This window comes from Lathamus discolor, unplaced genomic scaffold, assembly GCF_037157495.1.
Source record: "Lathamus discolor isolate bLatDis1 unplaced genomic scaffold, bLatDis1.hap1 Scaffold_72, whole genome shotgun sequence".
Classification (NCBI taxonomy): Eukaryota; Metazoa; Chordata; class Aves; order Psittaciformes; family Psittacidae; genus Lathamus; species Lathamus discolor.
This window is the reverse complement of record NW_027069386.1, coordinates 1,005,718-1,031,153: the sequence shown is the minus strand read 5'-3', so window position 1 is coordinate 1,031,153 and position 25,436 is coordinate 1,005,718. Positions and strand designations below refer to the sequence as shown.

The window sequence follows — 25,436 nt, the reverse complement described above, 5'->3', positions numbered from 1 at the left end:
GCAAGTGGGGCTCCTCAAATCCCACCTCCCCCTTGGTGTGACCGTGGCTGGGAGCAGCAGCATCTCCCTATGGAATACCAGGAACCTTGGAGCCTGGAGCCACTCACCCACAGCTGTCTCAGGAGCCTTGCACCAGCCAGGCCGAGGCCAGCAGGATGATGACACGGAGCAAAGCCATCGCTGCCACCACCGCTAAGAGTGACACCAAGGAGGTGACACCAAGGAGCTGCAAGCACCACTGCACCCAAAGCGCAACTGCCCCTGGGATACGGGTGCTGGATGCAGGTCCCTTGGAGCTGGGGCTGATGTCATAGAGAGGCAGGTTCCATGGGGGGAGCTCCATGGGGAGGGGGGTGGGTCAGGGGCGTCGATGGGGGCTTCCATAGGGAGATGGGGGGGTTCTGATGCGCTTGGGATACTCTGAATCCCTATGGGAAGCTCTGGAGCTCTGTATGATGTATGGGGTTTTGGGCAGGAACCTTGGGCAGTTAACCCCTAGGGTTAACTCTGGTTAGAGTTAACCCTAACCTTAACCCTAACCCTAACCCTAACCCTCAGCCTGGGATTAAACCCGCCCCTAGGGTTAATTCCGATTAGGGTTAATGCTAACCCTAAACCTAACCCTAACCCTGGGGTTAACTCCACCCCTAGGGTTAACTCCGGTTAGAGGTAACCCTAAACTTAAACCGAACCCTAACCCTAACCCTAACCCTCAGCCTGGGATTAAACCCGCCCCTAGGGTTAATTCCGATTAGGGTTAATGCTAAACCTAAGCCTAACCCTAACCCTGGGGTTAACTCCAACCCTAGGGTTAACTCCGGTTAGAGGTAACCCTAACTTTAACCTTAACCCTAACCGTAACCCTAACACCAACCCTAACCCCTAACCGTAACCCTGACCCTAACCCTAAAACCTACCACTAACCCTAATCCTAACCCAGACTAACCATAACCCTAACTTAATCCTGACCGTAATCCTAAACCCTAACCCTGGGCTTAACTCCGCCCCTAGGCTTAACTCTGGTGAAGGTTAACCCTAAACCTAATTCTAATCCTAGCCCTATACCTAATCTTAACTGTAACCCTAACCGGAACCCTAAGGCTCAACCTGGTGTTAACTCCACCCCTGGAGTTAACTCTGGTTACGGTTAACCCTAACCCTATCCCTAACCCTAACACATAACCCTAAACCTAACCCTGTACCTAACCCTGATCCTGACCCTAACCCTAAACCTAACCCTAATTCGGAACCTAACCCTAACCGTGATCCTAAGCCGTATAATATTCCTGGACCACGACCTGCCGTATCCAACACTTGTGGGGCTCGGCATTGGCCCAAGCCACGTCCATGATTCTGAGCATCATGAACCAATCCGTGGTGAAGCTGGGAGGGAGTGGAAGAGCAGGGATTGGAGCCATAGGACAAGGGCTGATGGGTTCCGAGAGGGAATTGCAGGCTGGAGATAAGGAAGGGATTCCCTAAGAGGGTGCTGGGGCACTGGGATGGCATGGATGGAGAAGGTTTGGATGCTCCATCCCTGGCAGTGCTGCAGGCCAGCTTGGAGCAAGCTGCTCTATGGAAGGCATCCCTGCCCATGGCAAGGGGTTGGAAGTGGATGATCTCAAGCTCCTTTCCAACTCAACCCACTCCATGATCCATAACCACTGCATTCCATTCCATTCCATCCCATTCCATTTTAATCTCTTCTAATCCATTCGATGGAGAAGAGGGATGGGAAGGAGCCACATTGCGGCTGCTTCCCAAAGGAAAGCAGCGTGCCTTAGCCTCAAGGGCGCTCAAGCTGGAAGCAGCCTTCTCCTGAGCGCTCTTCCCAGTGCATCCAGGATGGGGAAGGGGACGGGATGGGAGCTGCTCCTTGCCTATTCCCTATGGCTGGAATCCCTTCTCCCCCTTACTTTTGCGCGACGAAGCAGTGAGCGTCTGTGAGGACCCATTGAGGGGTGATCATAGAATCATAGAATAGTTAGGGTTGGAAAGGACCTTAAGATCATCTAGTTCCAACCCCCCTGCCATGGACAGGGACAACCTAACCGCATGGGGTGATGGCAAGCAAGTGGGGCTCCTCAAATCCCACCTCCCCCTTGGTGTGACCGTGGCTGGGAGCAGCAGCATCTCCCTATGGAATACCAGGAACCTTGGAGCCTTGAGCCACTCACCCACAGCTGGCCCAGGAGCCTTGCACCAGCCAGGCCGAGGCCAGCAGGATGAGGACACGGAGCAAAGCCATCGCTGCCACCACCGCTAAGAGTGACACCAAGGAGGTGACACCAAGGAGCTGCAAGCACCACTGCACCCAAAGCGCAACTGCCCCTGGGATACGGGTGCTGGATGCAGGTCCCTTGGAGCTGGGGCTGATGTCATAGAGAGGCAGGTTCCATGGGGGGAGCTCCATGGGGAGGGGGGTGGGTCAGGGGCGTCGATGGGGGCTTCCATTGGGAGATGGGGAGGTTCTGATGCGCTTGGGATACTCTGAATCCCTATGGGAAGCTCTGGAGCTCTGTATGATGTATGGGGTTTTGGGCAGGAACCTTGGGCAGTTAACCCCTAGGGTTAACTCTGGTTAGAGTTAACCCTAACCTTAACCCTAACCCTAACCCTAACCCTCAGCCTGGGATTAAACCCGCCCCTAGGGTTAATTCCGATTAGGGTTAATGCTAACCCTAAACCTAACCCTAACCCTGGGGTTAACTCCACCCCTAGGGTTAACTCCGGTTAGAGGTAACCCTAAACTTAAACCGAACCCTAACCCTAACCCTAACCCTCAGCCTGGGATTAAACCCGCCCCTAGGGTTAATTCCGATTAGGGTTAATGCTAAACCTAAGCCTAACCCTAACCCTGGGGTTAACTCCAACCCTAGGGTTAAATCCGGTTAGAGGTAACCCTAACTTTAACCTTAACCCTAACCGTAACCCTAACACCAACCCTAACCCCTAACCGTAACCCTGACCCTAACCCTAAAACCTACCACTAACCCTAATCCTAACCCAGACTAACCATAACCCTAACTTAATCCTGACCGTAATCCTAAACCCTAACCCTGGGGTTAACTCCGCCCCTAGGCTTAACTCTGGTGAAGGTTAACCCTAAACCTAACCCTAATCCTAGCCCTAAACCTAATCCTAACTGTAACCCTAACCGGAACCCTAAGGCTCAACCTGGTGTTAACTCCACCCCTGGAGTTAACTCTGGTTACGGTTAACCCTAACCCTATCCCTAACCCTAACACATAACCCTAAACCTAACCCTGTACCTAACCCTGATCCTGACCCTAACCCTAAACCTAACCCTAATTCGGAACCTAACCCTAACCGTGATCCTAAGCCGTATAATATTCCTGGACCACGACCTGCCGTATCCAACACTTGTGGGGCTCGGCATTGGCCCAAGCCACGTCCATGATTCTGAGCATCATGAACCAATCCGTGGTGAAGCTGGGAGGGAGTGGAAGAGCAGGGATTGGAGCCATAGGACAAGGGCTGATGGGTTCCGAGAGGGAATTGCAGGCTAAGGAAGGGATTCCCTAAGAGGGTGCTGGGGCACTGGGATGGCATGGATGGAGAAGGTTTGGATGCTCCATCCCTGGCAGTGCTGCAGGCCAGCTTGGAGCAAGCTGCTCTATGGAAGGCATCCCTGCCCATGGCAAGGGGTTGGAAGTGGATGATCTCAAGCTCCTTTCCAACTCAACCCACTCCATGATCCATAACCACTGCATTCCATTCCATTCCATCCCATTCCATTTTAATCTCTTCTAATCCATTCGATGGAGAAGAGGGATGGGAAGGAGCCACATTGCGGCTGCTTCCCAAAGGAAAGCAGCGTGCCTTAGGCTCAAGGGCGCTCAAGCTGGAAGCAGCCTTCTCCTGAGCGCTCTTCCCAGTGCATCCAGGATGGGGAAGGGGACGGGATGGGAGCTGCTCCTTGCCTATTCCCTATGGCTGGAATCCCTTCTCCCCCTTACTTTTGCGCGACGAAGCAGTGAGCGGCTGGGAGGACCCATTGAGAATAGATCATAGAATCATAGAATCATAGAATAGTTAGGGTTGGAAAGGACCTTAAGATCATCTAGTTCCAACCCCCCTGCCATGGACAGGGACAACCTAACCGCATGGGGTGATGGCAAGCAAGTGGGGCTCCTCAAATCCCACCTCCCCCTTGGTGTGACCGTGGCTGGGAGCAGCAGCATCTCCCTGTGGAATACCAGGAACCTTGGAGCCTGGAGCCACTCACCCACAGCTGTCTCAGGAGCCTTGCACCAGCCATGCCGAGGCCAGCAGGATGATGACACGGAGCAAAGCCATCGCTGCCACCACCGCTAAGAGTGACACCAAGGAGGTGACACCAAGGAGCTGCAAGCACCACTGCACCCAAAGCGCAACTGCCCCTGGGATACGGGTGCTGGATGCAGGTCCCTTGGAGCTGGGGCTGATGTCATAGAGAGGCAGGTTCCATGGGGGGAGCTCCATGGGGAGGGGGGTGGGTCAGGGGCGTCGATGGGGGCTTCCATAGGGAGATGGGGAGGTTCTGATGCGCTTGGGATACTCTGAATCCCTATGGGAAGCTCTGGAGCTCTGTATGATGTATGGGGTTTTGGGCAGGAACCTTGGGCAGTTAACCCCTAGGGTTAACTCTGGTTAGAGTTAACCCTAACCTTAACCCTAACCCTAACCCTAACCCTCAGCCTGGGATTAAACCCGCCCCTAGGGTTAATTCCGATTAGGGTTAATGCTAACCCTAAACCTAACCCTAACCCTGGGGTTAACTCCACCCCTAGGGTTAACTCCGGTTAGAGGTAACCCTAACCCTAACCCTAACCCTCAGCCTGGGATTAAACCCGCCCCTAGGGTTAATTCCGATTAGGGTTAATGCTAAACCTAAGCCTAACCCTAACCCTGGGGTTAACTCCAACCCTAGGGTTAACTCCGGTTAGAGGTAACCCTAACTTTAACCTTAACCCTAACCGTAACCCTAACACCAACCCTAACCCCTAACCGTAACCCTGACCCTAACCCTAAAACCTACCACTAACCCTAATCCTAACCCAGACTAACCATAACCCTAACTTAATCCTGACCGTAATCCTAAACCCTAACCCTGGGCTTAACTCCGCCCCTAGGCTTAACTCTGGTGAAGGTTAACCCTAAACCTAACCCTAATCTTATCCCTAAACCTAATCCTAACTGTAACCCTAACCGGAACCCTAAGGCTCAACCTGGTGTTAACCCAACCCCTGGAGATAACTCCGGATACGGTTAACCCTAACCCTAACCCTATCCCTAACCCTAAGACGTAACCCTAAACCTAACCCTGTACCTAACCCTGACCCTGACCCTAACCCTAAACCTAACCCTAATTCGGAACCTAACCCTAACCGTGATCCTAAACCGTATAATATTCCTGGACCACGACCTGCCGTATCCAACACTTGTGGGGCTCGGCATTGGCCCAAGCCACGTCCATGATTCTGACCATCATGAGCCAATCCGTGGTGAAGCTGGGAGGGAGTGGAAGAGCAGGGATTGGGGCCATAGGACAAGGGCTGATGGGTTCCGAGAGGGAATTGCAGGCTGGAGATAAGGAAGGGATTCCCTAAGAGGGTGCTGGGGCACTGGGATGGCATGGATGGAGAAGGTTTGGATGCTCCATCCCTGGCAGTGCTGCAGGCCAGCTTGGAGCAAGCTGCTCTATGGAAGGCATCCCTGCCCATGGCAAGGGGTTGGAAGTGGGTGATCTCAAGCTCCTTTCCAACTCAACCCACTCCATGATCCATAACCACTGCATTCCATTCCATTCCATCCCATTCCATTTTAATCTCTTCTAATCCATTCGATGGAGAAGAGGGATGGGAAGGAGCCACATTGCGGCTGCTTCCCAAAGGAAAGCAGCGTGCCTTAGGCTCAAGGGCGCTCAAGCTGGAAGCAGCCTTCTCCTGAGCGCTCTTCCCAGTGCATCCAGGATGGGGAAGGGGACGGGATGGGAGCTGCTCCTTGCCTATTCCCTATGGCTGGAATCCCTTCTCCCCCTTACTTTTGCGCGACGAAGCAGTGAGCGGCTGGGAGGACCCATTGAGGGGTGATCATAGAATCATAGAATCATAGAATAGTTAGGGTTGGAAAGGACCTTAAGATCATCTAGTTCCAACCCCCCTGCCATGGACAGGGACAACCTAACCGCATGGGGTGATGGCAAGCAAGTGGGGCTCCTCAAATCCCACCTCCCCCTTGGTGTGACCGTGGCTGGGAGCAGCAGCATCTCCCTATGGAATACCAGGAACCTTGGAGCCTGGAGCCACTCACCCACAGCTGTCTCAGGAGCCTTGCACCAGCCAGGCCGAGGCCAGCAGGATGATGACACGGAGCAAAGCCATCGCTGCCACCACCGCTAAGAGTGACACCAAGGAGGTGACACCAAGGAGCTGCAAGCACCACTGCACCCAAAGCGCAACTGCCCCTGGGATACGGGTGCTGGATGCAGGTCCCTTGGAGCTGGGGCTGATGTCATAGAGAGGCAGGTTCCATGGGGGGAGCTCCATGGGGAGGGGGGTGGGTCAGGGGCGTCGATGGGGGCTTCCATAGGGAGATGGGGGGGTTCTGATGCGCTTGGGATACTCTGAATCCCTATGGGAAGCTCTGGAGCTCTGTATGATGTATGGGGTTTTGGGCAGGAACCTTGGGCAGTTAACCCCTAGGGTTAACTCTGGTTAGAGTTAACCCTAACCTTAACCCTAACCCTAACCCTAACCCTCAGCCTGGGATTAAACCCGCCCCTAGGGTTAATTCCGATTAGGGTTAATGCTAACCCTAAACCTAACCCTAACCCTGGGGTTAACTCCACCCCTAGGGTTAACTCCGGTTAGAGGTAACCCTAAACTTAAACCGAACCCTAACCCTAACCCTAACCCTCAGCCTGGGATTAAACCCGCCCCTAGGGTTAATTCCGATTAGGGTTAATGCTAAACCTAAGCCTAACCCTAACCCTGGGGTTAACTCCAACCCTAGGGTTAACTCCGGTTAGAGGTAACCCTAACTTTAACCTTAACCCTAACCGTAACCCTAACACCAACCCTAACCCCTAACCGTAACCCTGACCCTAACCCTAAAACCTACCACTAACCCTAATCCTAACCCAGACTAACCATAACCCTAACTTAATCCTGACCGTAATCCTAAACCCTAACCCTGGGCTTAACTCCGCCCCTAGGCTTAACTCTGGTGAAGGTTAACCCTAAACCTAATTCTAATCCTAGCCCTATACCTAATCCTAACTGTAACCCTAACCGGAACCCTAAGGCTCAACCTGGTGTTAACTCCACCCCTGGAGTTAACTCTGGTTACGGTTAACCCTAACCCTATCCCTAACCCTAACACATAACCCTAAACCTAACCCTGTACCTAACCCTGACCCTGACCCTAACCCTAAACCTAACCCTAATTCGGAACCTAACCCTAACCGTGATCCTAAACCGTATAATATTCCTGGACCACGACCTGCCGTATCCAACACTTGTGGGGCTCGGCATTGGCCCAAGCCACGTCCATGATTCTGACCATCATGAGCCAATCCGTGGTGAAGCTGGGAGGGAGTGGAAGAGCAGGGATTGGGGCCATAGGACAAGGGCTGATGGGTTCCGAGAGGGAATTGCAGGCTGGAGATAAGGAAGGGATTCCCTAAGAGGGTGCTGGGGCACTGGGATGGCATGGATGGAGAAGGTTTGGATGCTCCATCCCTGGCAGTGCTGCAGGCCAGCTTGGAGCAAGCTGCTCTATGGAAGGCATCCCTGCCCATGGCAAGGGGTTGGAAGTGGGTGATCTCAAGCTCCTTTCCAACTCAACCCACTCCATGATCCATAACCACTGCATTCCATTCCATTCCATCCCATTCCATTTTAATCTCTTCTAATCCATTCGATGGAGAAGAGGGATGGGAAGGAGCCACATTGCGGCTGCTTCCCAAAGGAAAGCAGCGTGCCTTAGGCTCAAGGGCGCTCAAGCTGGAAGCAGCCTTCTCCTGAGCGCTCTTCCCAGTGCATCCAGGATGGGGAAGGGGACGGGATGGGAGCTGCTCCTTGCCTATTCCCTATGGCTGGAATCCCTTCTCCCCCTTACTTTTGCGCGACGAAGCAGTGAGCGGCTGGGAGGACCCATTGAGGGGTGATCATAGAATCATAGAATCATAGAATAGTTAGGGTTGGAAAGGACCTTAAGATCATCTAGTTCCAACCCCCCTGCCATGGACAGGGACAACCTAACCGCATGGGGTGATGGCAAGCAAGTGGGGCTCCTCAAATCCCACCTCCCCCTTGGTGTGACCGTGGCTGGGAGCAGCAGCATCTCCCTATGGAATACCAGGAACCTTGGAGCCTGGAGCCACTCACCCACAGCTGTCTCAGGAGCCTTGCACCAGCCAGGCCGAGGCCAGCAGGATGATGACACGGAGCAAAGCCATCGCTGCCACCACCGCTAAGAGTGACACCAAGGAGGTGACACCAAGGAGCTGCAAGCACCACTGCACCCAAAGCGCAACTGCCCCTGGGATACGGGTGCTGGATGCAGGTCCCTTGGAGCTGGGGCTGATGTCATAGAGAGGCAGGTTCCATGGGGGGAGCTCCATGGGGAGGGGGGTGGGTCAGGGGCGTCGATGGGGGCTTCCATAGGGAGATGGGGGGGTTCTGATGCGCTTGGGATACTCTGAATCCCTATGGGAAGCTCTGGAGCTCTGTATGATGTATGGGGTTTTGGGCAGGAACCTTGGGCAGTTAACCCCTAGGGTTAACTCTGGTTAGAGTTAACCCTAACCTTAACCCTAACCCTAACCCTAACCCTCAGCCTGGGATTAAACCCGCCCCTAGGGTTAATTCCGATTAGGGTTAATGCTAACCCTAAACCTAACCCTAACCCTGGGGTTAACTCCACCCCTAGGGTTAACTCCGGTTAGAGGTAACCCTAAACTTAAACCGAACCCTAACCCTAACCCTAACCCTCAGCCTGGGATTAAACCCGCCCCTAGGGTTAATTCCGATTAGGGTTAATGCTAAACCTAAGCCTAACCCTAACCCTGGGGTTAACTCCAACCCTAGGGTTAACTCCGGTTAGAGGTAACCCTAACTTTAACCTTAACCCTAACCGTAACCCTAACACCAACCCTAACCCCTAACCGTAACCCTGACCCTAACCCTAAAACCTACCACTAACCCTAATCCTAACCCAGACTAACCATAACCCTAACTTAATCCTGACCGTAATCCTAAACCCTAACCCTGGGCTTAACTCCGCCCCTAGGCTTAACTCTGGTGAAGGTTAACCCTAAACCTAATTCTAATCCTAGCCCTATACCTAATCCTAACTGTAACCCTAACCGGAACCCTAAGGCTCAACCTGGTGTTAACTCCACCCCTGGAGTTAACTCTGGTTACGGTTAACCCTAACCCTATCCCTAACCCTAACACATAACCCTAAACCTAACCCTGTACCTAACCCTGATCCTGACCCTAACCCTAAACCTAACCCTAATTCGGAACCTAACCCTAACCGTGATCCTAAGCCGTATAATATTCCTGGACCACGACCTGCCGTATCCAACACTTGTGGGGCTCGGCATTGGCCCAAGCCACGTCCATGATTCTGAGCATCATGAACCAATCCGTGGTGAAGCTGGGAGGGAGTGGAAGAGCAGGGATTGGAGCCATAGGACAAGGGCTGATGGGTTCCGAGAGGGAATTGCAGGCTGGAGATAAGGAAGGGATTCCCTAAGAGGGTGCTGGGGCACTGGGATGGCATGGATGGAGAAGGTTTGGATGCTCCATCCCTGGCAGTGCTGCAGGCCAGCTTGGAGCAAGCTGCTCTATGGAAGGCATCCCTGCCCATGGCAAGGGGTTGGAAGTGGATGATCTCAAGCTCCTTTCCAACTCAACCCACTCCATGATCCATAACCACTGCATTCCATTCCATTCCATCCCATTCCATTTTAATCTCTTCTAATCCATTCGATGGAGAAGAGGGATGGGAAGGAGCCACATTGCGGCTGCTTCCCAAAGGAAAGCAGCGTGCCTTAGCCTCAAGGGCGCTCAAGCTGGAAGCAGCCTTCTCCTGAGCGCTCTTCCCAGTGCATCCAGGATGGGGAAGGGGACGGGATGGGAGCTGCTCCTTGCCTATTCCCTATGGCTGGAATCCCTTCTCCCCCTTACTTTTGCGCGACGAAGCAGTGAGCGTCTGTGAGGACCCATTGAGGGGTGATCATAGAATCATAGAATAGTTAGGGTTGGAAAGGACCTTAAGATCATCTAGTTCCAACCCCCCTGCCATGGACAGGGACAACCTAACCGCATGGGGTGATGGCAAGCAAGTGGGGCTCCTCAAATCCCACCTCCCCCTTGGTGTGACCGTGGCTGGGAGCAGCAGCATCTCCCTATGGAATACCAGGAACCTTGGAGCCTTGAGCCACTCACCCACAGCTGGCCCAGGAGCCTTGCACCAGCCAGGCCGAGGCCAGCAGGATGAGGACACGGAGCAAAGCCATCGCTGCCACCACCGCTAAGAGTGACACCAAGGAGGTGACACCAAGGAGCTGCAAGCACCACTGCACCCAAAGCGCAACTGCCCCTGGGATACGGGTGCTGGATGCAGGTCCCTTGGAGCTGGGGCTGATGTCATAGAGAGGCAGGTTCCATGGGGGGAGCTCCATGGGGAGGGGGGTGGGTCAGGGGCGTCGATGGGGGCTTCCATTGGGAGATGGGGAGGTTCTGATGCGCTTGGGATACTCTGAATCCCTATGGGAAGCTCTGGAGCTCTGTATGATGTATGGGGTTTTGGGCAGGAACCTTGGGCAGTTAACCCCTAGGGTTAACTCTGGTTAGAGTTAACCCTAACCTTAACCCTAACCCTAACCCTAACCCTCAGCCTGGGATTAAACCCGCCCCTAGGGTTAATTCCGATTAGGGTTAATGCTAACCCTAAACCTAACCCTAACCCTGGGGTTAACTCCACCCCTAGGGTTAACTCCGGTTAGAGGTAACCCTAAACTTAAACCGAACCCTAACCCTAACCCTAACCCTCAGCCTGGGATTAAACCCGCCCCTAGGGTTAATTCCGATTAGGGTTAATGCTAAACCTAAGCCTAACCCTAACCCTGGGGTTAACTCCAACCCTAGGGTTAAATCCGGTTAGAGGTAACCCTAACTTTAACCTTAACCCTAACCGTAACCCTAACACCAACCCTAACCCCTAACCGTAACCCTGACCCTAACCCTAAAACCTACCACTAACCCTAATCCTAACCCAGACTAACCATAACCCTAACTTAATCCTGACCGTAATCCTAAACCCTAACCCTGGGGTTAACTCCGCCCCTAGGCTTAACTCTGGTGAAGGTTAACCCTAAACCTAACCCTAATCCTAGCCCTAAACCTAATCCTAACTGTAACCCTAACCGGAACCCTAAGGCTCAACCTGGTGTTAACTCCACCCCTGGAGTTAACTCTGGTTACGGTTAACCCTAACCCTATCCCTAACCCTAACACATAACCCTAAACCTAACCCTGTACCTAACCCTGATCCTGACCCTAACCCTAAACCTAACCCTAATTCGGAACCTAACCCTAACCGTGATCCTAAGCCGTATAATATTCCTGGACCACGACCTGCCGTATCCAACACTTGTGGGGCTCGGCATTGGCCCAAGCCACGTCCATGATTCTGAGCATCATGAACCAATCCGTGGTGAAGCTGGGAGGGAGTGGAAGAGCAGGGATTGGAGCCATAGGACAAGGGCTGATGGGTTCCGAGAGGGAATTGCAGGCTAAGGAAGGGATTCCCTAAGAGGGTGCTGGGGCACTGGGATGGCATGGATGGAGAAGGTTTGGATGCTCCATCCCTGGCAGTGCTGCAGGCCAGCTTGGAGCAAGCTGCTCTATGGAAGGCATCCCTGCCCACGGCAAGGGGTTGGAAGTGGATGATCTCAAGCTCCTTTCCAACTCAACCCACTCCATGATCCATAACCACTGCATTCCATTCCATTCCATCCCATTCCATTTTAATCTCTTCTAATCCATTCGATGGAGAAGAGGGATGGGAAGGAGCCACATTGCGGCTGCTTCCCAAAGGAAAGCAGCGTGCCTTAGGCTCAAGGGCGCTCAAGCTGGAAGCAGCCTTCTCCTGAGCGCTCTTCCCAGTGCATCCAGGATGGGGAAGGGGACGGGATGGGAGCTGCTCCTTGCCTATTCCCTATGGCTGGAATCCCTTCTCCCCCTTACTTTTGCGCGACGAAGCAGTGAGCGGCTGGGAGGACCCATTGAGAATAGATCATAGAATCATAGAATCATAGAATAGTTAGGGTTGGAAAGGACCTTAAGATCATCTAGTTCCAACCCCCCTGCCATGGACAGGGACAACCTAACCGCATGGGGTGATGGCAAGCAAGTGGGGCTCCTCAAATCCCACCTCCCCCTTGGTGTGACCGTGGCTGGGAGCAGCAGCATCTCCCTGTGGAATACCAGGAACCTTGGAGCCTGGAGCCACTCACCCACAGCTGTCCCAGGAGCCTTGCACCAGCCAGGCCGAGGCCAGCAGGATGATGACACGGAGCAAAGCCATCGCTGCCACCACCGCTAAGAGTGACACCAAGGAGGTGACACCAAGGAGCTGCAAGCACCACTGCACCCAAAGCGCAACTGCCCCTGGGATACGGGTGCTGGATGCAGGTCCCTTGGAGCTGGGGCTGATGTCATAGAGAGGCAGGTTCCATGGGGGGAGCTCCATGGGGAGGGGGGTGGGTCAGGGGCGTCGATGGGGGCTTCCATAGGGAGATGGGGGGGTTCTGATGCGCTTGGGATACTCTGAATCCCTATGGGAAGCTCTGGAGCTCTGTATGATGTATGGGGTTTTGGGCAGGAACCTTGGGCAGTTAACCCCTAGGGTTAACTCTGGTTAGAGTTAACCCTAACCTTAACCCTAACCCTAACCCTAACCCTCAGCCTGGGATTAAACCCGCCCCTAGGGTTAATTCCGATTAGGGTTAATGCTAACCCTAAACCTAACCCTAACCCTGGGGTTAACTCCACCCCTAGGGTTAACTCCGGTTAGAGGTAACCCTAACCCTAACCCTAACCCTCAGCCTGGGATTAAACCCGCCCCTAGGGTTAATTCCGATTAGGGTTAATGCTAAACCTAAGCCTAACCCTAACCCTGGGGTTAACTCCACCCCTAGGGTTAACTCCGGTTAGAGGTAACCCTAACTTTAACCTTAACCCTAACCATAACCCTAACACCAACCCTAACCCCTAACCGTAACCCTGACCCTAACCCTAAAACCTACCACTAACCCTAATCCTAACCCAGCCTAACCATAACCCTAACTTAATCCTGACCGTAATCCTAAACCCTAACCCTGGGGTTAACTCCGCCCCTAGGGTTAACTCTGGTGAAGGTTAACCCTAAACCTAACCCTAATCCCATCCCTAAACCTAATCCTAACTGTAACCCTAACCGGAACCCTAAGGCTCAACCTGGTGTTAACTCCACCCCTGGAGTTAACTCTGGTTACGGTTAACCCTAACCCTATCCCTAACCCTAACACATAACCCTAAACCTAACCCTGTACCTAACCCTGACCCTGACCCTAACCCTAAACCTAACCCTAATTCGGAACCGAACCGTGATCCTAAGCCGTATAATATTCCTGGACCACGACCTGCCGTATCCAACACTTGTGGGGCTCGGCATTGGCCCAAGCCACGTCCATGATTCTGAGCATCATGAACCAATCCGTGGTGCAGCTGGGAGGGAGTGGAAGAGCAGGGATTGGAGCCATAGGATAAGGGCTGATGGGTTCCCAGAGGGAATTGCAGGCTGGAGATAAGGAAGGGATTCCCTAAGAGGGTGCTGGGGCACTGGGATGGCATGGATGGAGAAGGTTTGGATGCTCCATCCCTGGCAGTGCTGCAGGCCAGCTTGGAGCAAGCTGCTCTATGGAAGGCATCCCTGCCCACGGCAAGGGGTTGGAAGTGGATGATCTCAAGCTCCTTTCCAACTCAACCCACTCCATGATCCATAACCACTGCATTCCATTCCATTCCATCCCATTCCATTTTAATCTCTTCTAATCCATTCGATGGAGAAGAGGGATGGGAAGGAGCCACATTGCGGCTGCTTCCCAAAGGAAAGCAGCGTGCCTTAGGCTCAAGGGCGCTCAAGCTGGAAGCAGCCTTCTCCTGAGCGCTCTTCCCAGTGCATCCAGGATGGGGAAGGGGACGGGATGGGAGCTGCTCCTTGCCTATTCCCTATGGCTGGAATCCCTTCTCCCCCTTACTTTTGCGCGACGAAGCAGTGAGCGGCTGGGAGGACCCATTGAGAATAGATCATAGAATCATAGAATCATAGAATAGTTAGGGTTGGAAAGGACCTTAAGATCATCTAGTTCCAACCCCCCTGCCATGGACAGGGACAACCTAACCGCATGGGGTGATGGCAAGCAAGTGGGGCTCCTCAAATCCCACCTCCCCCTTGGTGTGACCGTGGCTGGGAGCAGCAGCATCTCCCTGTGGAATACCAGGAACCTTGGAGCCTGGAGCCACTCACCCACAGCTGTCCCAGGAGCCTTGCACCAGCCATGCCGAGGCCAGCAGGATGAGGACACGGAGCAAAGCCATCGCTGCCACCACCGCTAAGAGTGACACCAAGGAGGTGACACCAAGGAGCTGCAAGCACCACTGCACCCAAAGCGCAACTGCCCCTGGGATACGGGTGCTGGATGCAGGTCCCTTGGAGCTGGGGCTGATGTCATAGAGAGGCAGGTTCCATGGGGGGAGCTCCATGGGGAGGGGGGTGGGTCAGGGGCGTCGATGGGGGCTTCCATAGGGAGATGGGGGGGTTCTGATGCGCTTGGGATACTCTGAATCCCTATGGGAAGCTCTGGAGCTCTGTATGATGTATGGGGTTTTGGGCAGGAACCTTGGGCAGTTAACCCCTAGGGTTAACTCTGGTTAGAGTTAACCCTAACCTTAACCCTAACCCTAACCCTAACCCTCAGCCTGGGATTAAACCCGCCCCTAGGGTTAATTCCGATTAGGGTTAATGCTAACCCTAAACCTAACCCTAACCCTGGGGTTAACTCCACCCCTAGGGTTAACTCCGGTTAGAGGTAACCCTAACCCTAACCCTAACCCTCAGCCTGGGATTAAACCCGCCCCTAGGGTTAATTCCGATTAGGGTTAATGCTAAACCTAAGCCTAACCCTAACCCTGGGGTTAACTCCACCCCTAGGGTTAACTCCGGTTAGAGGTAACCCTAACTTTAACCTTAACCCTAACCATAACCCTAACACCAACCCTAACCCCTAACCGTAACCCTGACCCTAACCCTAAAACCTACCACTAACCCTAATCCTAACCCAGCCTAACCATAACCCTAACTTAATCCTGACCGTAATCCTAAACCCTAACCCTGGGGTTAACTCCGCCCCTAGGGTTAACTCTGGTGAAGGTTAACCCTAAACCTAACCCTAATCCCATCCCTAAACCTAATCCTAACTGTAACCCTAACCGGAACCCTAAGGCTCAACCTGGTGTTAACTCCACCCCTGGAGTTAACTCTGGTTACGGTTAACCCTAACCCTATCCCTAACCCTAACACATAACCCTAAACCTAACCCTGTACCTAACCCTGACCCTGACCCTAACCCTAAACCTAACCCTAATTCGGAACCGAACCGTGATCCTAAGCCGTATAATATTCCTGGACCACGACCTGCCGTATCCAACACTTGTGGGGCTCGGCATTGGCCCAAGCCACGTCCATGATTCTGAGCATCATGAACCAATCCGTGGTGCAGCTGGGAGGGAGTGGAAGAGCAGGGATTGGAGCCATAGGATAAGGGCTGATGGGTTCCCAGAGGGAATTGCAGGCTGGAGATAAGGAAGGGATTCCCTAAGAGGGTGCTGGGGCACTGGGATGGCATGGATGGAGAAGGTTTGGATGCTCCATCCCTGGCAGTGCTGCAGGCCAGCTTGGAGCAAGCTGCTCTATGGAAGGCATCCCTGCCCACGGCAAGGGGTTGGAAGTGGATGATCTCAAGCTCCTTTCCAACTCAACCCACTCCATGATCCATAACCACTGCATTCCATTCCATTCCATCCCATTCCATTTTAATCTCTTCTAATCCATTCGATGGAGAAGAGGGATGGGAAGGAGCCACATTGCGGCTGCTTCCCAAAGGAAAGCAGCGTGCCTTAGGCTCAAGGGCGCTCAAGCTGGAAGCAGCCTTCTCCTGAGCGCTCTTCCCAGTGCATCCAGGATGGGGAAGGGGACGGGATGGGAGCTGCTCCTTGCCTATTCCCTATGGCTGGAATCCCTTCTCCCCCTTACTTTTGCGCGACGAAGCAGTGAGCGGCTGGGAGGACCCATTGAGAATAGATCATAGAATCATAGAATCATAGAATAGTTAGGGTTGGAAAGGACCTTAAGATCATCTAGTTCCAACCCCCCTGCCATGGACAGGGACAACCTAACCGCATGGGTGATGGCAAGCAAGTGGGGCTCCTCAAATCCCACCTCCCCATTGGTGTGACCGTGGCTGGGAGCAGCAGCATCTCCCTGTGGAATACCAGGAACCTTGGAGCCTGGAGCCACTCACCCACAGCTGTCCCAGGAGCCTTGCACCAGCCAGGCCGAGGCCAGCAGGATGATGACACGGAGCAAAGCCATCGCTGCCACCACCGCTAAGAGTGACACCAAGGAGGTGACACCAAGGAGCTGCAAGCACCACTGCGCCCAAAGCGCAACTGCCCCGGGGATACGGGTGCTGGATGCAGGTCCCTTGGAGCTGGGGCTGATGTCATAGAGAGGCAGGTTCCATGGGGGAGCTCCATGGGTGGGGGGGGGCGGCTCAGGGGTGTCGATGGGGGCTTCCATAGTGAGATGGGGGGGGGGTTCTGATGCGCTTGGGATACTCTGAATCCCTATGGGATGCTGTGGACCTCTGTATGATGTATGGGGTTTTGGGCAGGAACCTTGGGGAGTTAACCCCTAGGGTTAAATCCGGTTAGAGGTAACCCTAACCATAACCCTAACCCTAACCCTAACCCTAACCCTCAGCCTGGGATTAAACCTGCCCCTAGGGTTAATTCTGATTAGGGTTAATGCAAACCCTAAGCCTAACCCTAACCCTGGGGTTAACTCCACCCCTAGGGTTAACTCCGGTTAGAGGTAACCCTAACCCTAACCCTAACCCTCAGCCTGGGATTAAACCCGCCCCTAGGGTTAATTCCGATTAGGGTTAATGTTAAGCCTAAGCCTAACCCTAACCCTGGGGTTAACTCCACCCCTAGGGTTAACTCCAGTTAGAGGTAACCCTAACTTTAACCTTAACCCTAACCGTAACCCTAACACCAACCCTAACCCCTAACCGTAACCCTGACCCTAACCCTAAAACCTACCACTAACCCTAATCCTAACCCAGCCTAACCATAACCCTAACTTAATCCTGACCGTAATCCTAAACCCTAACCCTGGGGTTAACTCCGCCCCTAGGCTTAACTCTGGTGAAGGTTAACCCTAAACCTAACCCTAATCCTATCCCTAAACCTAATCCTAACTGTAACCCTAACCCGAACCCTAAGGCTCAACCTGGTGTTAACTCCACCCCTGGAGTTAACTCTGGTTACGGTTAACCCTAACCCTATCCCTAACACTAACACATAACCCTAAACCTAACCCTGTACCTAACCCTGACCCTGACCCTAACCCTAAACCTAACCCTAATTCGGAACCGAACCCTAACCGTGATCCTAAGCCGTATAATATTCCTGGACCACGACCTGCCGTATCCAACACTTGTGGGGCTCGGCATTGGCCCAAGCCACGTTTATGATTCTGAGCATCATGAACCAATCCGTGGTGAAGCTGGGAGGGAGTGGAAGAGCAGGGATTGGAGCCATAGGACAAGGGCTGATGGGTTCCGAGAGGGAATTGCAGGCTGGAGATAAGGAAGGGATTCCCTAAGAGGGTGCTGGGGCACTGGGATGGCATGGATGGAGAAGGTTTGGATGCTCCATCCCTGGCAGTGCTGCAGGCCAGCTTGGAGCAAGCTGCTCTATGGAAGGCATCCCTGCCCATGGCAAGGGGTTGGAAGTGGATGATCTCAAGCTCCTTTCCAACTCAACCCACTCCATGATCCATAACCACTGCATTCCATTCCATTCCATCCCATTCCATTTTAATCTCTTCTAATCCATTCGATGGAGAAGAGGGATGGGAAGGAGCCACATTGCGGCTGCTTCCCAAAGGAAAGCAGCGTGCCTTAGGCTCAAGGGCGCTCAAGCTGGAAGCAGCCTTCTCCTGAGCGCTCTTCCCAGTGCATCCAGGATGGGGAAGGGGACGGGATGGGAGCTGCTCCTTGCCTATTCCCTATGGCTGGAATCCCTTCTCCCCCTTACTTTTGCGCGACGAAGCAGTGAGCGGCTGGGAGGACCCATTGAGAATAGATCATAGAATCATAGAATCATAGAATAGTTAGGGTTGGAAAGGACCTTAAGATCATCTAGTTCCAACCCCCCTGCCATGGACAGGGACAACCTAACCGCATGGGTGATGGCAAGCAAGTGGGGCTCCTCAAATCCCACCTCCCCATTGGTGTGACCGTGGCTGGGAGCAGCAGCATCTCCCTGTGGAATACCAGGAACCTTGGAGCCTGGAGCCACTCACCCACAGCTGTCCCAGGAGCCTTGCACCAGCCAGGCCGAGGCCAGCAGGATGATGACACGGAGCAAAGCCATTGCTGCCACCACCGCTAAGAGTGACACCAAGGAGGTGACACCAAGGAGCTGCAAGCACCACTGCGCCCAAAGCGCAACTGCCCCGGGGATACGGGTGCTGGATGCAGGTCCCTTGGAGCTGGGGCTGATGTCATAGAGAGGCAGGTTCCATGGGGGGAGCTCCATGGGGAGGGGGGTGGGTCAGGGGTGTCGATGGGGGCTTCCATAGGGAGATGGGGGGGGTTCTGATGCGCTTGGGATACTCTGAATCCCTATGGGATGCTCTGGAGCTCTGTATGATGTATGGGGTTTTGGGCAGGAACCTTGGGCAGTTAACCCCTAGGGTTAACTCCGGTTCGAGGTAACCCTAACCATTACCCTAACCCTAACCCTCAGCCTGGGATTAAACCTGCCCCGAGGTCTGCTGCCTGCCTGGGGCTCGGATTAGAGATGTTAAAAAGAAACTCTCTGAACTGGTGCAGCCGTCTGAGTACTATCCGCTGCTGGTTTTTCAGGTTGGCAGTGACGAAATTATTACAAGGAACGTAAGGGCGATGAAGAGAGACTACAGGGCCCTGGGACGGCTGGTTAAAGGGTCTGGAGCGCAAGTGGTGTTTGCCTCCATACCTGTTGCAAGTGAGGGTGAAGGGATATATAAGAAGACTCTGCAGGTTAATGTATGGCTACGTGACTGGTGCCAAAGGCAGGGGTTTGGGTTTTTCAGTCACGGGCTGCTGTATGGGACACCTGGTTTGCTGGTGACAGGCGGGATACACCAGTCCCAGAGAAGAAAAAGGGTTTTGGGGCAGGAGTTAGCAGGGCTTATTGACAGGGCTTTAAACTAGTTAGGAAGGGGGGAGGGGATTTAACTGGGCCTGTTGGGGACAAGCCCAAGAGGAACATGCTAGGGATTGAAGGATGGTGGGCTAAGGAGGACGATCAATCTCTTGTTTCACTTGTGGGAAAGGATAGCTTTTTAGACTTTGTCCCGCAGGGGAAAAAGGGTACTAGGACTGGCTCCCTGAAATGCCTGTACACCAATGCACGCAGCATGGGGAATAAACAGGAGGAGTTAGAAGTCTGTGTGCGGGCTAAAGGTTATGATCTAGTGGCAATTACAGAGACATGGCGGGACAGTTCACATGACTGGAATGTGGTCATGGATGGCTATGTCCTTTTTAGGAAAGATAGGTCAGCGAAGCGAGGTGGTGGAGTTGCTCTTTACGTGAGAGAGCAACTAGAATGTATTGAGTTCTGTCCGGGGTCGGATGAGGAGCAAGTGGAATGTCTGTGGGTACGAATCAAGGGGCAGACTGGCACGGGTGATACAGTTGTGGGGGTCTATTACAGACCTCCTGATCAGGATGAAGGAGTTGATGAGGCTTTCTACAGGCAACTGGAAGTAGCCTCGCAACTACATGCCTTAGTCGTCGTCGGGGACTTTAACTACCCCGATATTTGCTGGAAGACTCACACAGCCAGTCATTCACAGTCTAGGAGGTTCCTCGAGTGCATTGATGATAATTTCTTAATGCAAATGGTGGACGTACCAACTAGGAGAGCAGCGCTGCTAGATTTAGTACTCGCCAACAAGGAGGGTTTGGTCGAAGTGGTGACGGTCAATGGCAGCCTTGGCTGCAGTGACCATGAGATGGTGGAGTTTAGGATCCTGTGTGGGAGGAATAGAATATCCAGCAAAGCCACAGTTCTGGATTTCCGAAGGGCCAACTTTGGCCTCTTCAGTCAACTGCTAAGGGAAGTCTCATGGGAAAGTGTACTAGGCGGTAAAGGGGCTCAAGATAGTTGGTTAGCATTCAAGGACCGCTTCTTCCAAGCTCAGGATCGGAGCGTCCCAATGAGTAGGAAGTCAAGTAAGGGATCTAGGAGACCGGCGTGGTTAAACAAGGAGCTGCTGGGCAAACTCAAGTGGAAAAGGAGAATCTATGGATTATGTAAGGAGGGGCTGGCCGCTTGGGAGGAATATAGGACAGTTGTTAGAGGATGTAGGGAGGCAATTAGGACAGCTAAGGCCTCCTTGGAACTCAATCTTGCTAGTCGGGTTAAAGACAATAGAAAGGGCTTCTTCAAATACATAGCAAATAAAACTAACACAAGAGGCAATATACGCCCACTGCTGAACGAAGTGGGTGCCCTGGAGACAGAGGATATAAAGAAGGCAGAGGTGCTGAATGCCTTCTTTGCCTCTGTCTTTACTCCTGCAGACTCTCCCCAAGGGCCCCGGATTTCTATAGCCCCAGAAGAAGTCAGGACAAAGGAGGAGTTTGCTTTGGTAGATGAGGATTGGGTTAGGGATCAGCTATGCAAACTGGACATCTGTAAATCGATGGGTCCGGATGGAATGCACCCACGGGTGCTGAGGGAGCTGGCGGAGGTCATTGCTAGGCCACTCTCCATCATCTTTGGTAAGTCGTGGGAAACGGGCGAGGTGCCTGAGGATTGGCGGATGGCAAAGGTCACACCAATCTATAAGAAGGGCAAGAAGGAGGACCCGGGTAATTATAGACCGGTCAGCCTTACCTCCATCCCTGGAAAGGTGATGGAACAACTTATTCTTGACTCCATCACTAGGCATATCAAGGATGAGGGGGTCATTAAGAACAGCCAACATGGTTTTATGAGGGGGAAGTCATGTATGACCAACCTTATAGCCTTCTATGAGGAAGTGACTAGGTGGAGGGATGATGGTAGAGCGGTAGATGTAGTTTTTCTTGATTTCAGTAAGGCATTTGATACTGTCTCCCACAGCATCCTCATAGATAAGCTAAGGAAGTGTGGGCTTGACGATCAAGTAGTGAGGTGGATCGAGAACTGGTTGAAAGGAAGAAGGCAGAGAGTTGTGGTCAATGGCGCAGAATCTAGCTGGAGGTCTGTGACTAGTGGAGTCCCTCAGGGGTCCGTGCTGGGACCGGTGCTGTTTAATATTTTCATCAATGACCTGGATGAGGGAACTGAGTGCACCCTCAGCAAGTTTGCTGATGACACAAAACTGGGAGGAGTGGCTGACACACCAGAGGACTGTGCTGCCATTCAGCGAGACCTGGACAGGCTGGAGAGTTGGGCAGGGAGAAACTTGATGAAATTTAACAAGGGCAAGTGTAGAGTCTTGCATCTGGGGAAGAACAACCCCATGTACCAGTACAGGTTGGGGGTTGACCTGCTGGAAAGTAGCGAAGGGGAAAGGGACCTGGGGGTCCTAGTGGATAGGAGGATGACCATGAGCCAGCAATGTGCTCTTGTGGCCAAGAAGGCAAATGGCATCTTAGGGTGCATTAGAAAGGGAGTGGTTAGTAGGTCAAGAGAGGTTCTCCTCCCCCTCTACTCAGCCTTGGTGAGGCCGCATCTGGAATACTGCGTCCAGTTCTGGGCCCCTCTGTTCAAGAAGGACAGGGAATTGCTTGAAGGAGTCCAGCGCAGAGCCACAAAGATGATTAAGGGAGTGGAACATCTCCCTTATGAGGAGAGGCTGAGGGAGCTGGGTCTCTTTAGCTTGCAAAAGAGGAGACTGAGGGGTGACCTCATCAATGTTTACAAATATGTAAAGGGTAGGTGTCAGGATGATGGAGCTAGGCTTTTTTCAGTGATATCCAGTGATAGGACAAGGGGCAATGGGTGTAAACTGGAGCATAGGAAGTTCCACGTTAACATCAGGAAGAACTTCTTTACTGTAAGAGTGACAGAGCACTGGAACAGGTTGCCCAGGGGGGTTGTGGAGTCTCCTACACTGGAGATATTCAAGGCCCGCCTGGACAAGTTCCTGTGTGATGTACTGTAGGTTACCCTGCTCTTGCAGGGGGGTTGGACTAGATGATCTTTTGAGGTCCCTTCCAACCCTTGGGATTCTGTGATTCTGTGATTCTGTAATTCCGATTAGGGTTAATGCTAACCCTAAGCCTAACCCTAACCCTGGGGTTAACTCCACCCCTAGGGTTAACTCCGGTTAGAGGTAACCCTAACTTTAACCTTAACCCTAACCGTAACCCTAACACCAACCCTAACCCCTAACCGTAACCGTGACCCTAACCCCAAAACCTACCACTAACCCTAATCCTAACCCAGCCTAACCATAACCCTAACTTAATCCTGACCGTAATCCTAAACCCTAACCCTGAGGTTAACTCCGCCCCTAGGCCTAACTCTGGTGAAAGTTACCCCTAAACCTAACCCTAATCCTATCCCTAAACCTAATCCTAACTGTAACCCTAACCGGAACCCTAAGGCTCAACCTGGTGTTAACTCCACCCCTGGAGTTAACTCTGGTTACGGTTAACCCTAACCCTATCCCTAACCCTAACACATAACCCTAAACCTAACCCTGTACCTAACCCTGACCCTGACCCTAACCCTAAACCTAACCCTAATTCGGAACCTAACCCTAACCGTGATCCTAAGCCGTATAATATTCCTGGACCACGACCTGCCGTATCCAACACTTGTGGGGCTCGGCATTGGCCCAAGCCACGTCCATGATTCTGAGCATCATGAACCAATCCGTGGTGAAGCTGGGAGGGAGTGGAAGAGCAGGGATTGGAGCCATAGGACAAGGGCTGATGGGTTCCGAGAGGGAATTGCAGGCTGGAGATAAGGAAGGGATTCCCTAAGAGGGTGCTGGGGCACTGGGATGGCATGGATGGAGAAGGTTTGGATGCTCCATCCCTAGCAGTGCTGCAGGCCAGCTTGGAGCAAGCTGCTCTATGGAAGGCATCCCTGCCCATGGCAAGGGGTTGGAAGTGGATGATCTCAAGCTCCTTTCCAACTCAACCCACTCCATGATCCATAACCACTGCATTCCATTCCATTCCATCCCATTCCATTTTAATCTCTTCTAATCCATTCGATGGAGAAGAGGGATGGGAAGGAGCCACATTGCGGCTGCTTCCCAAAGGAAAGCAGCGTGCCTTAGGCTCAAGGGCGCTCAAGCTGGAAGCAGCCTTCTCCTGAGCGCTCTTCCCAGTGCATCCAGGATGGGGAAGGGGACGGGATGGGAGCTGCTCCTTGCCTATTCCCTATGGCTGGAATCCCTTCTCCCCCTTACTTTTGCGCGACGAAGCAGTGAGCGGCTGGGAGGACCCATTGAGGGGTGATCATAGAATCATAGAATCATAGAATAGTTAGGGTTGGAAAGGACCTTAAGATCATCTAGTTCCAACCCCCCTGCCATGGACAGGGACACCTCTCACTAAAGCATCCCACACAAGGCTTCATCCAACCTGGCCTTGAACACCGCCAGGGATGGAGCACTCACAACCTCCCTGGGCAACCGATTCCAGTGTCTCAGCACCCTAACAGGAAAGAATTTCCTCCTTATATCTAATCTAAACTTCCCCTGTTTAAGTTTTAACCCATTACCCCTTGTCCTGTCACTAGAGTCCCTGACAAAGAGTCCCTCCCCAGCATCCCTATAGGCCCCCTTCAGGTACTGGAAGGCTGCTCTTAGGTCTCCACGCAGCCTTCTCTTCTCCAGGCTGAAAAGCCCCAACTTCCTCAGCCTGTCTTCATACGGGATGAGGGACCCCCCGCAGATGTGCGAGAATGCGGTGGCTGTGGGGAACTGGATGCTGAGCATCCGTGGCCAGGCGCCCTGGTGCGCATCCATGCCTGCGACGATGCGCGACATCCCGTAAGAATCAGCCATGGGACGGGTAGCGCAGGTCCCTCTTGAAGCAGAAGCCCAACACCTGATGGTTAGGGCTGAAGGGCGAGCATTGTCCTGCCCCATTGGGTGCTGCAGGGAAAAGGGACCCTACGCAGTGTCCCAGAGAAGAGCATCATCCTCCCTCCTAGGGTGCTGCAGGACAAAGGACCCTACGGGGTGCCCCATAGCTGTGCTGTGCCACCGCATGGGCTGATGGCAAGCAAGTGGGGCTCCTCAAATCCCACCTCCCCATTGGTGTGACCGTGGCTGGGAGCAGCAGCATCTCCCTATGGAATACCAGGAACCCTGGAGCCTGGAGCCACTCACCCACAGCTGTCCCAGGAGCCTTGCACCAGCCAGGCCGAGGCCAGCAGGATGATGACACGGAGCAAAGCCATCGCTGCCACCACCGCTAAGAGTGACACCAAGGAGCTGCAAGCAAGGAGCTGCAAGCACCACTGCACCCAAAGAGCAACTGCCCCGGGGATACGGGTGCTGGATGCAGGTCCCTTGGAGCTGGGGCTGATGTCATAGAGAGGCAGGTTCCATGGGGGGAGCTCCACGGGGAGGGGGGTGGCTCAGGGGTGTCGATGGGGGCTTCCATGGGGAGATGGGGGGGTTCTGATGCGCTTGGGGTGCTCTGAATCCCTATGGGATGCTCCGGAGCTCTGTATGATGCTGTGGTTGTGGGATGCTGTGAATCTCTGTGGGGTGCTCTGCTTTGTGGGATGCTCTGGAGCCCTGTGGGATGCTCTGAATCCCTCTGGCATGCTCTGCTTGTGGGATGCTCTGAATCCTTGTGGGATGCTCTCCTTGTGGGATGCTCTGAATCCCTCTGGCATGCTCTGCTTCCTTGTGGGATGCTCTGAATCCTTGTGGGATGCTCTGATTCCTTATGGGATGCTCTGACTGTGGGATGCTGTGAATCCCTCTGGGATGCTCTGGATCTCTATGGGATGCTCTGAACCCCTATGGGATGCTCTGCTCATGGGATGCTCTGAATCCCTATGGGATACTCTGCC

At 53.3% G+C, this 25,436-nt stretch overlaps 1 protein-coding gene across 3 annotated transcripts in view; it reads left to right on the top strand.

Annotated features, from left to right (window-relative positions):
- The window catches only part of LOC136006853 (uncharacterized), a 689,445-nt gene that overhangs the window by 366,218 nt on the left and 297,791 nt on the right, over positions 1-25,436 (top strand). The window lies entirely within an intron of this gene.